We start from the raw sequence: 14,302 nt of genomic DNA, 5'->3' as shown, positions 1-14,302 counted from the left end.
GCAGTGAAATTAATTTTCATATTTTATTTTGAACTGTATGTGCATTGTATGCTATTTCAGCAAGCATCCAACTGAAATTTCAATTCTTCTTTTCACCCCTGCTTGCAAGCAAAGGATTAGAAGCTTAAATTTTAAAAGACATTTTCACTATCAGCACCTGAAGGGAATACTGCTGACAGACATCAGCTGCAGACTTTTACCAGGGGCAATTGCCCAGGAATTCAAACAAAGCTTTAACTCTTATTTGCCCTGCCTAGTGAAATGCATGCACCCTCAGCATGCTATAGAAGAACTGCCCTGCTGCACTGCCATGCTATCAGCAACATCACCACTTCCAGACACAGGACAGCTTAAACTGAAAATCAATTCATATTTGGTTGGATAGAAGATGTCACGTGGACTGAAAACTGAAGAAAACTGAAGAGGTACAAACAAATACTAATGATTAATGGTAAAGCTGATTCAGAATTAAATGGAAATGTTGCATAAATCTGTATTGTGTCCAGTCCTGTTTCATTGCTTTATTAATGATCCTTAAAAGGAAAAAACGATGACATTAGTGCACATGATATTAAAATGTGAGGAGTTGGAAATACCACACTGGACAAGAAAAAGGATACATTTAGAAACGGTGGCAAGAAATAAGAGACTGAAAAAATACTAGATAAAGAGTAGAAACTAAACAAGAACTTGGGCCTGAATATAGCATCAAAAGGCCAATTTGGGCACCAATTGCATTACCATCCAAAGGTTATGTTCACAGCCAAGCTCTATTGGTTAGATATTACAGAGGTATGAAAAATGACACAGAAGTTCCCAGTTCCTCTCTGTGCTGCATTGAAGAGAAAATATCTAAATGCCATTTTACTATTTTCTCACTGACAAGACAAAATAGTGCTGAAGAGAGCCATGAAACCAGGGGAGGGCTGTGTAAACCAATTGGGACAAGGGAGAAAAAGGAAGAGAAAGAATGAAGGGTGCAAATATTTATTTCCCATTTACCATAACTGATAATAAAGTAAGAGCAGGGGAGATGAAGGAAATTTATGAAAGAAATATTTGCAAACAAATTATTTCAAGGATACAATAGTGTACACCAAATAAAGGAATGAGAGAATGAAAATCAGAAAAATAATTTCTAGGATAAGAATAAAGATTACTAGCTTTATGAGGAAATCTCTGAGTGTTCAGAGAGATCTCCAGAGGGAAGTGTCTCATCATTTCAAAATCAGACTAGTCAGAACCCCTGAAATGTCAGAGTAGTGCCAAAAGAAATCGCTCACTGAAAAGGAAATTAATTGGATAATCTAACAGGGCTTTTCTGCAACATTGTACTGTTTAAAGCTTTGGGAAGGGATTGTTTTTAGAGTTAAAAAAGGTTTCCAGTTTCTGACACTTGTTTTTCAATAAGAAAACATTGCACAAATATGCATATTTTTGGTACAGACAATGTCACTTACAGCTATGAACTCCTGTTTTCATGAGTCAGTGTATAACAAAAGAGAGCACTGCAATGTTATCTGAAGGCTTAGTGCAGAACAGAGCAGGGAGGGTCTGAAAGCAGAAAACTGTATAGTTCAAAAGGTAAAGAAGGGGATAGGAGAATGATTTAAGATAGGCTTTAAAACAACCTAAAGTCAAGGCAGTTCTATAGAATATCTCCAATTACTCATGCTGTGATAATATTACATATTGGGGACTGTGAGGCATTTAGCTTCCCTGAGTTCTTCTCCGTGCACTTAGGGTGTAATTGTTTCTCCACATGACACACATCCTGTTTTGTATTGCTGCTTTGAACCTTTATATTTCAACTTTCTCTAACACTTGCCTAACATATATTTTTAAAGGTACAGGATTATTTGAAATGGGGCTGTCATGGTGCAGAATGTTTCTAGAAACAGCTAGACTCAAATAAACTCAAATAAAATATCTGGACATTTTTCTCTATGATTTTTAGGTTTTATTTATTACTCTTACTATTGAAAAGGAAATGCATACTGGACTGACTTGTTCTGCATAGCCCTCCATCTGCAGCCCACGAGCTTACTGGGAATATTCAACAATATTTTGTCAGTCTGGCCTGGCTAAATTCTCTTGTGGATGGTAAAAACATTAATAGGCCTCTGAAGAAATTTTTATCTATCTCACTACTTACATGCTGCTTGAGTTTACAGGAGCAGATTTAGCGACACAACACATACAGTACTACTCTGAACACATATCAGATGAACTTTTTCAAATAGCACCCAGATGGTGAGTAATATCACAGAGGATATTTTAATTTGGGATTCCTGTGGTTGTTTGAATAATACTTACAGGTCCCTGAACACCAAGGTCTCCCTGATCTGTTCATATAATTTTCTTAGTTCTATCCAAAAGACAGCTGTGAGAAAGGCAGAGCTACAGGTGAAGAGGATGTTTGTGTGATCATTTTCTCACAGAAAGGCATTACGGCCATGTCTCCATTTGGTTTGGAGCAGTTTGAAGTCTGAATTACCAGCAGTTATTGCCTTCTGGTTCAGTTCATGTGCTGTGTTGGCAAGCAAACCAGATTCTTCTTTTAGGAAACAAAACCACGGGCTCCACCTCGGTTACACAAAAATGCAGTTGGGGCTTATGGATCACAAGCAATGGCAGGTCCTTAGGATGGCTTTGAACTCCATGTGTGATGGGACAGTAGTCCAGTGTGAGACTGAATCTGTTCTGAGGAAAACCCTTCTGATCACACACACTGTGAATGGGGTGGCAGCAGGCACTGCTTTATTGTACCAATTCTCTCCAATGACACAGGTGTTATGTGGTATAGTCTCAACCACACTACTTATTGCTACTACTTCAGTTGTAAATTTATTTTTGACTTCAAGCCTTCCTTACAAAAATGTGATTGCCAAAATCACCTTTAGTATAATTAAGATCTGGGCCCTTAGAAATGAGGAGAACCTGTAAGTGCTTGTCCTAAATACACACAGTAGGATGAATGGTGGAAAGTGGACGACTGTGAAAGGCAGGGCACAATAAAGGAGACAGCAGGTAATGACTGTGCATGAGAAAAAGGGTCACCCAAATAGTAATCACTGTAAATGTGGTCAGGGTGAAAGTAGTGAGTTCTTTTAAAGTGCATACCACAATTCCTTTAATAGCAGAGTTGCTGAAAAATCACTAGAGAATTGGAATGAGACAATCATCAGGAGCTGATTAGGAGAGCTGCATTTCCATAATTTCTCCCTGTGTTTGGCAGAAGAGACATGGCACAGTGCATTTCAGATGTTCAGGTGAATGCAAGGCAGTGTCACACCTGCCCTCCAGCTGACATCCTCTCCTGTGGAAGCAGGATGTGAGAAGTGTCTGCACATGCAGAACTCTCATGGTTTTCTCAGGAGGAAGCTGACAGCCTGAAAGGTGGAAGTGCTCCAGGGTCTGGTAATATGACCAAGATCACTTGAACAGTTCAAAGGGCAAACTAACATGAGTATCTCATAATACCACCAATTTGCATTCAGGGACAGAAACAACCTCAAAAGTGTTGATCTTGCCAAAACAAATCAAGAGCTCAAATTTAACAGTCAATGAGTTTCTAAGACATCAACACTTTGGTGTGAACATGTTAAAGGAGATACAGAATTAACCCTAACCATCATGGGTAGGGTAAGACCTACCCACTCTAATTTTTTGTTTTGTTCTCTATTCATTTAGTTCTGATCATGGAATACGAGCCAGTAATGTCCAAAACTGAAAGAGTGAAAGATGCAGATGCAGTTTTCATATGGTTTATGAGGCAAGTGTATGTGAAATTCACTTAAACACTCTGTAGGTATTTCAATGAAATCACATGATTTAATAAAAAATATACAGCAGTGCTCTAACTCTTTTGTTCTAGTTGACAGGCTGAATGAATCATTCCAAATTAAAAGCTTTGCCACTGATGTCCACACAACCTATTTAGGAACTGGCCAGCTGCCCAGAATAATTTCATGGTGACTGAAAAGTTCAAACCTTTTGCCAAAGTTCAGGAGGTCTCACTAGAAGATGATTTTAAATTAATATTGTTTGGTACATTACAGTGCACTGCTAAATATCAACATTTTTCACTGCAAATCTTCTTTAGGGGCTGTATTTGAAGAATAAAATGACAATACGGTATCTACATTGCATGGTTAGCAGGATACCATGCACTCCAACACCAAACACTTTGAGCAAAATTGTGCATGTGGATGAAAGACATTACAAACTGATATCAGCACCCAAACAACAGCTTTGCAGAATTTTTAATTTATTAGTTCTCAGATTTACTATCATCTTTGTCTTGTCAAAAGGAGCTTTGAATAAAACCCAGGCAATTAGCATTAAATGATATTTATTAGAAACTGAAAATCAGAAAGGCAGATTAAAGGAGTTTTTTTTTTCTCCTTTCTGTTATTCTGAAACCCTGGCAGATTTGTAGACATAAATGAGCTATATTAAAGAAAAATATGCATATGGGTAAGCTGTCACACCACACACTCAAATTTGGCATCAAATTGTAACACCATTTTTGTACCTGCATTTGATTAAAATTCAACACACATCAAATGTTCAGTTACTATTATTTACACCTGCAATTTCATTTACAATGAAGAAAAATGTTGATTTTGTTTGAGCACGCTGCACCATGAAATAAAAGGAAGGTAAAATCAACCTGGAAATTATGTGTCAAAAATTGAATATATTGGATAAATAGAATTTGGGTTAAACTTACACTCGCAGTCTTAAAAAGAAATATTTATGAAGTGTAGATCTTATTAGTATGCCTACAGTGCTATATAAAAGACTAACAAAAATCTAACTCCTTGCCTAAATTCACATGGCACATGGTGACTTCAAGCCATAATATTCACCTCTTGGTTCTTCTAGGCCCTATGTAGTGGCCATGAGATATAATTACACCAGTTATTTTTCCCCAAGTTTTCCAATTCTTCAAGGCATCTGAAACAACATGTGAGCTTTTGTGTGCAATTCCCCTGCACAGAACTTTTGCAAGATGACATTTGGGTTGTGCATTGCCTAATTTAGAGTCAGTTTGGTGGCAGGTGGGACAGCAATACAGAACTGTTTGTCTTGGAGTCCAACCTGGTGGAGCTTTGTCTCCTCTTTCTTTGAAAGCAGTCTCTCAATAAAATACTGTTTGAACCATATCAAAATATTGCCTGGAATAAAGTACCAGGAGGTACAGGAGAGAGCCAGCAGTGAGGAAGAGTTTTGCAGCATGCACAGACAAAGGTTCAATGTCTAAGCTTGCTCTCTTGTCCTCTTTTACTGCTTAGATGCACCAGTAGTGAATTTTACCCTTTGGGTTCACCTAAAGAAAGAGGACGTTGCAAGCAATAAAAATTTCTCCCATGTAGGTATGGTTAAACAGAACCTAAATTGATTTTGGAGCTTCATGTTCAGCACTGGCACGAGGAACTTTCAGTGAAATAGACCAGAAGCTACAATCAAAATGGTGCTGGCATTCAGAGTAGAGACTGCACTGTTGATAATGTAAGAATAAAATAAACTGAGAAAGTTCCTGACAGATGGAGGAACCAGACTACATGCATTTCTCATCAGCAGAAGATCTGTTCTTTAATAAACAACTTCTCTCTGTAACAGGGTTTATATGCTGTGTGTCATATGGTTTGGTGCTGTGACTGCTGTGTCCTAGCTGTTCATTTAGATAACTTTTTCTTCAGTTTTGCATTAAGTCTTCCAAATTTAACAGATATTGAGTAAGATTTCACAATGTGTGATTTTTAATCACTTCCTTCCAATAATTGTAGCTCCTATCAGTTCTTCAGGAAGAAATGCTGCTGACAAGATATGATTTCAATTCAAATAGTGAAAAACTTATCTAGCAAAATTTGGCTAAGATACAGTCTGTTTATCTAAAAGAAGACAGGAATCCAAATTTTCATAGTTTCTCTGTAATAAACTGAGATAAAGAAGATAAATTTTTCAGAGCTGTTACTTTGTACCAACTACAGACTGGCAAAAATTGTTACATGGTTTACACTTTACCCTTTTTTCCAAATATTTTTGCCTCTGCAGGGGCAAGTATTATACAATTCAAAGTAAATGGGCAATCTAAGATTGCGTGTAGTCAGAGTTTATAATCAGGTCCCAGGAATGTACTTATCAGAACAGATTAAACCTTCTTGCCTTTTAACTGAAGTAGCCACCTAAATTAATTTAGCTATGAGTTTTTTTATAGCCGAAAGTGATGAAGAGACACTTGTAGAGCTCAGTTCAGATCTTGGGCTGGCTATTTATTTCAGATATTTACATTTTCCCATTGCCTAAATAGGGAATTGAATCCAGTATGTTCCTTAAGTCAGATGCCTGACTCCCAATATTAGGCAGGATGAATCCAGGCCACAGCACCTATGACAGCGTTTATCTAAGCTGCAAGCTGAAGAAGTAAGTAAGCTGTACAATCAACTAGGCACTTATATCCAACTGGAAAAGGTATCTCCAGATACTGGCTCATTCCATACTAACACATAAGTGAGACAAGGAGGATGGACTGTCACCTCAGGGCAACTTCTTCACTGAATACAGGGGCAGTGTAAGGCTACAGCTGTACCACTGTATGGGGTATGGGCCTGAGAACAGCAATAGGATCACCCATGGTGTTATACTGTTAGTAAGAATGACTGCATGCTTTTTGCCTTGGCCAGCTAACACTCTCCCTGATCATGCCTGAGCACAGTCTGGCACTGATCCCCACTGGACATACTCCCTGTAGGCAGTATGGGCACTTCCTTTTAAATGGTAGGGAGTTTTGGGAGAGGAAGATCACTTTGCTGTACGTACAAGTCAGGCTGTGCCAGCTGGCAGCTTTAAGGACAGAGACCACATCCTGGACAGCTTTCTCTCTTGATTCAGATTGGCTAATTTACTGTCTTTGAGAAGATGCTCCAGTGTAAGGAAGATAAAACAGTTATAGAATCATTTAGATTGGAAAAGCCCTCTAAGAGCATAGACTCAAACCCTAGACCTAACGCTGCCAATATTTATCTTATATAAGATAAACCACACCTTTATTTTAAAACAGTTCAGGGGTAGGTACATATTTTGATGGATAGTTTAAAATAGATAATGAAAATGGAACATAAATTTAATGTTAACAGCCTAACTCTCCTTTTAATAGCTAATTCACATATAAATGGCTCAATAAATATGAAAAATATTATTTTCATATTCATTATTTTTCTCTTGGTAAAAGTAGCAGATACATTTTTGTTTCCATACAAAGGTTAGTTAGTTACAAAAAAATATGCATTATAATAGAAAATGTATTACATGCTCCATTTCACCAGGGGAAACTTCTTGAGACTTCATGTAAATTAGGTATCATTATTACATATGAACTATATATGTGATGAACAACAAGCAACTAAAATATTTTCAAGTGTACACAAGTACAAGATGTATGAATTCTGCTCTTGCACAAATGTAACTATTCAATATTGATTAGTTACAATGTGTTCATCTGCAAGATTCAGGGTAAAATTCATTACAACCTGAAAGGGTCCTTCTGCATGGGAAGTAAACAAATTACCATTTCAAGTCAATACAGATCTCTTAATATATGCTTTCCTATTCTAGTTTCTACACAAAGGAAGATTCCTGGAGGTAGCTTTCCAAATGGTCCTTATCTAAATGTAGCTGAGACACACATCTTCATCTGCCCCGCCACGTTCACATGAAACCAGAGCCAATCTGGGAAATTGTAATTGTAGGCAGACTTTCAAAGGCACAGGCAGTTCCCATTTATGTAAAAAAGAGCTGAAGACACTCAGTGAACCAGGTTGTGATTGACTGAGGAAGTCACTATCTTGACTTTCTATCAGGATACAGACAGCAAGAGGTATTTGAAATACTGAAGAGCAGAGAGGTCACGAGGATAAATGACTCAACCTGCAGAGAATGTGTATATCCCTGCCCACAGTTTAACAAAGGAAGATAACTTTACCTCTTAGGTCCTCTTAGTTAGTACCTAAGCATAGAAAGCCTGAAATTTTTCCCCATACATGCAAAACTTTGATTCTATGTGATTTGTATAGGCTGCTCTATGCATTTTATGGGGTGTTACATGAGGTAAATCACCCCTAAACTGGAAGGGACAGAAGGCAAACCCAACGTGCCTCACTATTTAGTTTCCTTCGCAGTGGCTGACACGGGGCTGTTTTGCATTCTCGCTGCAAGCAGTGCTGACAACACAGGGATGTTTCCCTTATTGTTCTGCAGCATTTCAGCAGAATCAAGGCCTCTTCTGCCTCTCACCCCACTCCACCAGCGAGGAAGCTGGGGATGCACAAGAGGCTGGCAGCTGACCCCAGCTGACCAAATGGATATTCCAGACCAGTATATAAATCCTGCTCAGTATATAAAGCTGGGGAAAGAAGAAGGATGGCGGGATGTTGGGAAGGATGGTGTCTCTCTTCCCAAGCCACCATTACACGTGAAGTAAAATGGCTTTCCTAGGCATGTCTGTACACCTGTCTGCCCATGGGAAATAGTGGATGAATCCTTATTTTGCTTTCCTTGCATATATGGATTTTGCTTTGCCTATTAAACTGTCTGTATCTCAATCCATGAGTTTTTTCACTTTTACTCTTCTGATCCTTATAGTGAGAGAGCAATTGTGTGGCTGGGGTTTAACCTTGACACATACCTTTGAATCTAATTCCAGTTTTCAATCCAACCTATATGATCCATGAATTTGTGAGTACTGCCTGAGGTGGAAGCAGTTTTGTGTAGATGCTGAAAAATGTTTGTCACAGACTGTGATGTAGGTGCTTGTGCAGCAGATGGCATTTTGTTTCTGTTGGCTGTGGCAATGTAAACCTGGGTTTCCTTCTTTTTAGGTGTGCTACAGTGTGTTTGGACACTCCTATAAATGGACACTTTGCTGGCACAGGCCAATATTGCACTATCTTCTAACACACAAATGATCTCTACAAATACCAAAAAGATGACCTACTGTAGTTAGGATAAGATTGTTTAATTAGAAACATGGAACACAATTCAGATGAGACACCAGATAAATATTCCTAAAAATCCAGTTAAATAAGTACCAAATGTGCTAACGAGTTCATTATTCTTGCTCTTATTCACAGGAGCAAGCAAACATCAACCACAATGCACAATACCTTTGTATTTTTTTTCCAAGTGCTTTTATTATAAACACCATTATCATATGCATTTGTTTCCTTAAATGTATTCAGCTAAATACACATGTGGCTGTACACTTGATCTGATCTCCATGTAATTGGATTTGTTTGGGATTGCCACATTTGGCAAAGGTCTTCAGAGAGGCCACAGGATTTTTCTTCTGTAATATAGTTCTAGAGAATATAAAGGAAAACTCTTCACAAAGACACCTAGTCACAAGACAAGAAGCAAAGAATAAGCCATTTGCTTAATGATAAAGAGTCTCTCTAGATAGAACAAAGCAATTCTTCATTATGAAGACAACCACTGGAATAAGTTGCTGGGACAAGCCAAGGAAATTTTATCACTGGAGATGTCCTGGAGCTGACCTGATAGGACTCAGGATAACCTCATCTAATGGCCTGCTTTCAATACAGCTGGACCAGGTGTTCTTCAGAAGCCCCTTCCAGCATAGACTTTTCTATGATTCTGTGATTTGCTGATAGCTATGAACTGCAGGACAACAGATGCTCTTCAGTTTTACTGCTATGCATAGGCATACATCATCTCTTATTGACTTCTATTTTTCTCCAAATCATTACTGGGCCCTATTAGATTCTCTGAGAAGATAACTAATACAAATTACACTTGAGATTAGAGTGATTTTTACAATCAAATATCTTTACTTAGAAAATATAATTGAACTTGAAAAAAATTCACAGGTGCAGCTGAGGCCATAATCCAGGACATTTCTTGAGACAGGAGAGACTTTGTCTTTGCACAAATTAGCTGCTCCTTGCCTTTTTGTGGATGTTTGATTTGTTCATTTTGAACCTGAGGCAGAACATTTGATTAGACGTAAGTAGCCTGAGTTTTAGATTCATTACAGTTTACTCAGTATTTTTCTAGAATTTTTTTACAGTACAGAAATTCAAATAGAAGATTTATTTTACTAAAGGACATACAGAGACAAACCTATACAAGTGGCAATTGGGAGGTCACAAAGGGTGTTCCAAACTACTTCTGAAACCTTCTTGGTTGGGCTGGATGAAAACAAAAATAATTTGATGTTCCTGGCTGCCCTTTCTCCCACACAGGTTGGCTGATGAAATTTTAGCCAGGGCTAGATTCCTGAGTGCTGTTATTCCCTTTCACAAGAGATGGAGATTGTTTTCTTTGTGTCCTTGCAGTTATAGACTTTTTCTTTAAAGAGAAAGATGTGTAAGAATTCTCCATTCTGAAACAGTGCTCCCACTCATTTGATATTATGCAGGAAAACCCTGCAGGCTTCCTCCTCTTCTGTCACATTTTTAAAAGAGTGCCCAGTCCATTCTTGAGAAACTATAAAAGGAGAAATCCTCTGAATTCTAAGTGGAAGTGACTGTCTTAGACTCAGGTTCCAAAAATTTGCAGTAAAAATGTAATTAGTCAGTTCTTCTAAGCTGCTAGATCTGTTTAATGAAGCAGAAATTAAACCTCATGCAAAGGCCAGGCCTCTACTTTTTTTCAAGAATGCAGAAGTTAATTACAATGTGTACACAAGTGCATAGATTCACAGGCTCCTTTGGGTCTAAAACACAGTTCAGAAGAGGCAATGCAGATCTCTGTGGCACAGTAGGGCACAAAGGCAAAGTCAGCCTGGATTTTCAAGAATCCAATTGTTATAAAAATAACGAGCAATGCACATAAGCCTTCATTCCAAACTGCTGCAGGACTGTCCTTTAATTCAGAGGAAGAAGCATCTAGAATCACCTATGTGCCCTGACAAGCATTTTCCTTTGCTATCAACTAAATAAAACAAAATCTAAAGATTATATGAGTTCCTGGTGATACAAAACCTAGGTAAACATTTTATTCCCTGGTGATATACATGAAGTAGCAGAAGCTTACATTTACATTTTTGTTACTGCTATTCCCACACTCATAGCAAATACAACTCCCATCCCTTCTCCTTGAAAAATGTGTGCTTTGAATATGATCCTTGGCTAAAATATTCAAAGGTCTCTATTTTATACCATTTTATGTCATAAAATTTCCCTCCAGGAGAAACCCTATTTAAGTTTTTGAGGCTTTTTGACAGATTGCATATATCAGGAATTGGCAACTTCTGAATTAATATTTAGGTGTTCATTTCACCATTACAAATAAAATATATCACCCAGAATTTGTGATCCATTGATGCTGTTTTTAAAAAAGGTGATGGATGAGGTTAGAGTAGAAAAAAATTCAAATAACAATGGTGTCTTGAAGTTACAGCCATCAAGGGACTTTCAAAACTTTCTTAGTTATTTAAAAAGAAATAGTCCAGCATGAGTAGTTTTCCAGATGACCTTATTTTCCAGCCTTGAAAGGCTGCCTTGTCTTCTAGAAATTGACACAGTCTCAGTAATGCTTGCTACTTTTGAAATAGTGCCTATTTAAATGTTCTGCATATGTCCTAGGAACAGGGGACCAACTTGAATTTTGTGAAAATTCTATATTCCCTCTATGATGAAAAGAAGAATTTTATGTAGCATATAAATTTCAGTGTGGAACCATTACTGTACTTTCCATTGATTAATGAAATGTGCTTGACACTTATCTTCCCTGCCACTTGTTAAAAATCCATTCACATGGAATCAGATATAATGAAAAGGTAATTGTTCATTTTTATTCTATTTTATAGTTATTTCCCATTTAGAATTACCTCAAGCACTGTTCTCAGAATAAAAATACTCTGGAGGCAAGTAACTCTAAGCTCAAAAAAGCTCCTTGATTTTCACACACAAATTCACATATATAAAATTTTATGCCAAATGTGTTTAAATTAGATATACCAATTATAACACCTTGTTCACACAATATGTTCATGAAAAATCCCTATGCTGAAAATCCCACTTTAATGCAGAAGCCTCAGCACACAAAATTTGGAAGTGATGCAACTGCAGAAGTTGTCCTTGGTGTCTGCCTGGATCTTCTGAATGCTTGGAGGTGCTGGGTGAAAGGCACAGGGCTCCAGCAATGTACTCTGACCAAACGTGTTCAGCATCCCAAATCCTGCCTTTACCTCCTCTACTGACAGACAAAATATCACTTCTGAGTATCACTCAACACAGCTTTTGGAGCCATTGAAAAGCCAATTTTTTAGCTTTTGACCTGTCATTGTTTGTGGTATCGATTAAAAGCAGTAGTGAATTGAACTATGTGCTCTGGTTTTATTTAATAAGAACTGGGGGAGAGGGAGCAGAGGGGAAAAAAAGTTCCTTCACACTGAAGAGTAAAACTGGATCATAAAGTGTGAGTACAATTTTGCTCCTCACTGAATAAAGGAGTTGTTAATAGGTCCTTCAAAATGATATTTGCATTACCAGGATAGTGAGACTCATTGCTATTAACATGAGTAACATCAGAACTGTCTTCTGAGTGAATAAGGACTTTATCTGGATGGCCTGGACTTCCCCTATAAACACCTTGCTTTCAAATATAAGCTGCCTCAGCAGTAAAAAGATCTGAGGAGAGCAAGTGAAGACAAAGGGAAAACAAATCCATGAAAAACAGGACCAGTAAAGCATCAACAAGCTAGCTGCATGCACAGAGACAGGACTTCCTAGTACACTTATTATTATTGAATTCTTGTTAAAAACAAAATAAGAACACTTTCAAGAAAAAATGTTACAGAAATCATGTCCTAGTGATTTCACATGCTGAGTTATTTACTTTGAAAAAACAACAATAAAAGAGGGAAAGGAAAGACAGAGCATTGAAGAAGCATTTGACTGGAATGACAACATCATAGGCTAGAGGGCATCAAATGAAAAAATCAAGTGGAAGGCTCATTAGTTGAAAAAGAAGTATCTTTTCACAAGGTGCATTTTAAAATTTATCTTTGCTACTGCAGGCAGTAAATGCTAGAATATACACAGATTTGAAAATAGATTTAACAGACAGGCAAGAAAAAAATCCATCAAGAACTACTAGACAAAGATGCATCATGTTGGACACTGAAGTTGCTGTGTCCCTGGAAAGTGACTATCACTCAAGTATGAAATATCACCACAGAAAGAAATACCACTTTGTGATTTCCCATTTCTTGTGTTAGTCCCTAAACATTTTTTTCTGGTCACTGTTATGAACTAGACATTGATCTAGCAAGCCTTTGCTTTTGTCCAGCAGGCCTGTTGGTCTATCCCAAACCTAGAGATTCCTCCTCAGTAAGCTTCATAATAAATTTTTGTATTGGTATTTGGCACGGTTCTTTTTTTTTACCAGAAATGTATATGGTGGAATCCCACCAATCAGTGGTCACAAGGAACTGCCAAGCAATTGGCACCTTGGTTCTACTTTCAGGTGACACTGATAGTCATAGACCATAGTGCCAATACTGCGAAGGTTGCAGATTCAATCCCAGTATGGGCTATTTGCTGAAAGAGTTGGAGTCCAGGATCCTTGTGAGTCCCTTCCAGCTCAGAATGGTCTGTGATTTAGAGATACAATCAGAGCTGTTAGAGAAGCGTGATGCTCTGGGTTACTATGATGCAAGAGGCTTTACTCTGATGTCAGTGACCATCATGCTGAATACCAAGCAACACCACAAGGAGAAGTAATTTTAGGGTGGAGGTCTGAAAGGATTTACACTTAAACAAAGCACACCTGGGTTACCAAAATAAAAGTATTAATAGGACAATCTGGAGCCATTACAAATAATATATGTAGTTACTCCATATAATTTAATTATTGAAAAAGGGTAAAAAGATACTGTGGAATTAAGATATGCTACATGGGGGGTGGGGGGAAGTGCTAAACAGAAGGAAGCTCATTAGAGGCACTATTGGAGATGTTAAGGATTTAAGGATTTTGTTTTAAAGAAGAATATAAAGGATACACATAAATTTTCAAGATTTGGGAATATATTCAGCACTTTCATAAAATTGGCATGATTTTTAAAGGGAGCTGTTGTTGTTCAGCAAACAGTAAAAATTGGTCACTTTGAAAAATTGTCTATTTGACAAATTTGTTGTGTGTGGATGCCTGTGTGCACACCTGCATTACCATGTGCATATGTACCCAAGATATTTGCTGGACCTGAAATGGAGAAAAACTTTAATGATTCTGAAATAGTTGGCACATATGTGTATGTCTGTATAGTTACAAA

The 14,302-nt window shown here is 37.7% G+C and overlaps 1 protein-coding gene across 5 annotated transcripts in view; it reads right to left on the bottom strand.

The window, feature by feature from the left end:
• Nucleotides 1-14,302, bottom strand: part of NALCN (sodium leak channel, non-selective) — a 224,209-nt gene that overhangs the window by 60,199 nt on the left and 149,708 nt on the right. The gene's annotated exons all lie outside the window — the stretch shown is intronic.

The sequence above is a fragment of the Erithacus rubecula genome (genome assembly GCF_903797595.1).
Source record: "Erithacus rubecula genome assembly, chromosome: 1".
In the NCBI taxonomy this organism is placed as follows: domain Eukaryota; kingdom Metazoa; phylum Chordata; class Aves; order Passeriformes; family Muscicapidae; genus Erithacus; species Erithacus rubecula.
This window is presented reverse-complemented; position numbering and strand designations above follow the sequence as displayed.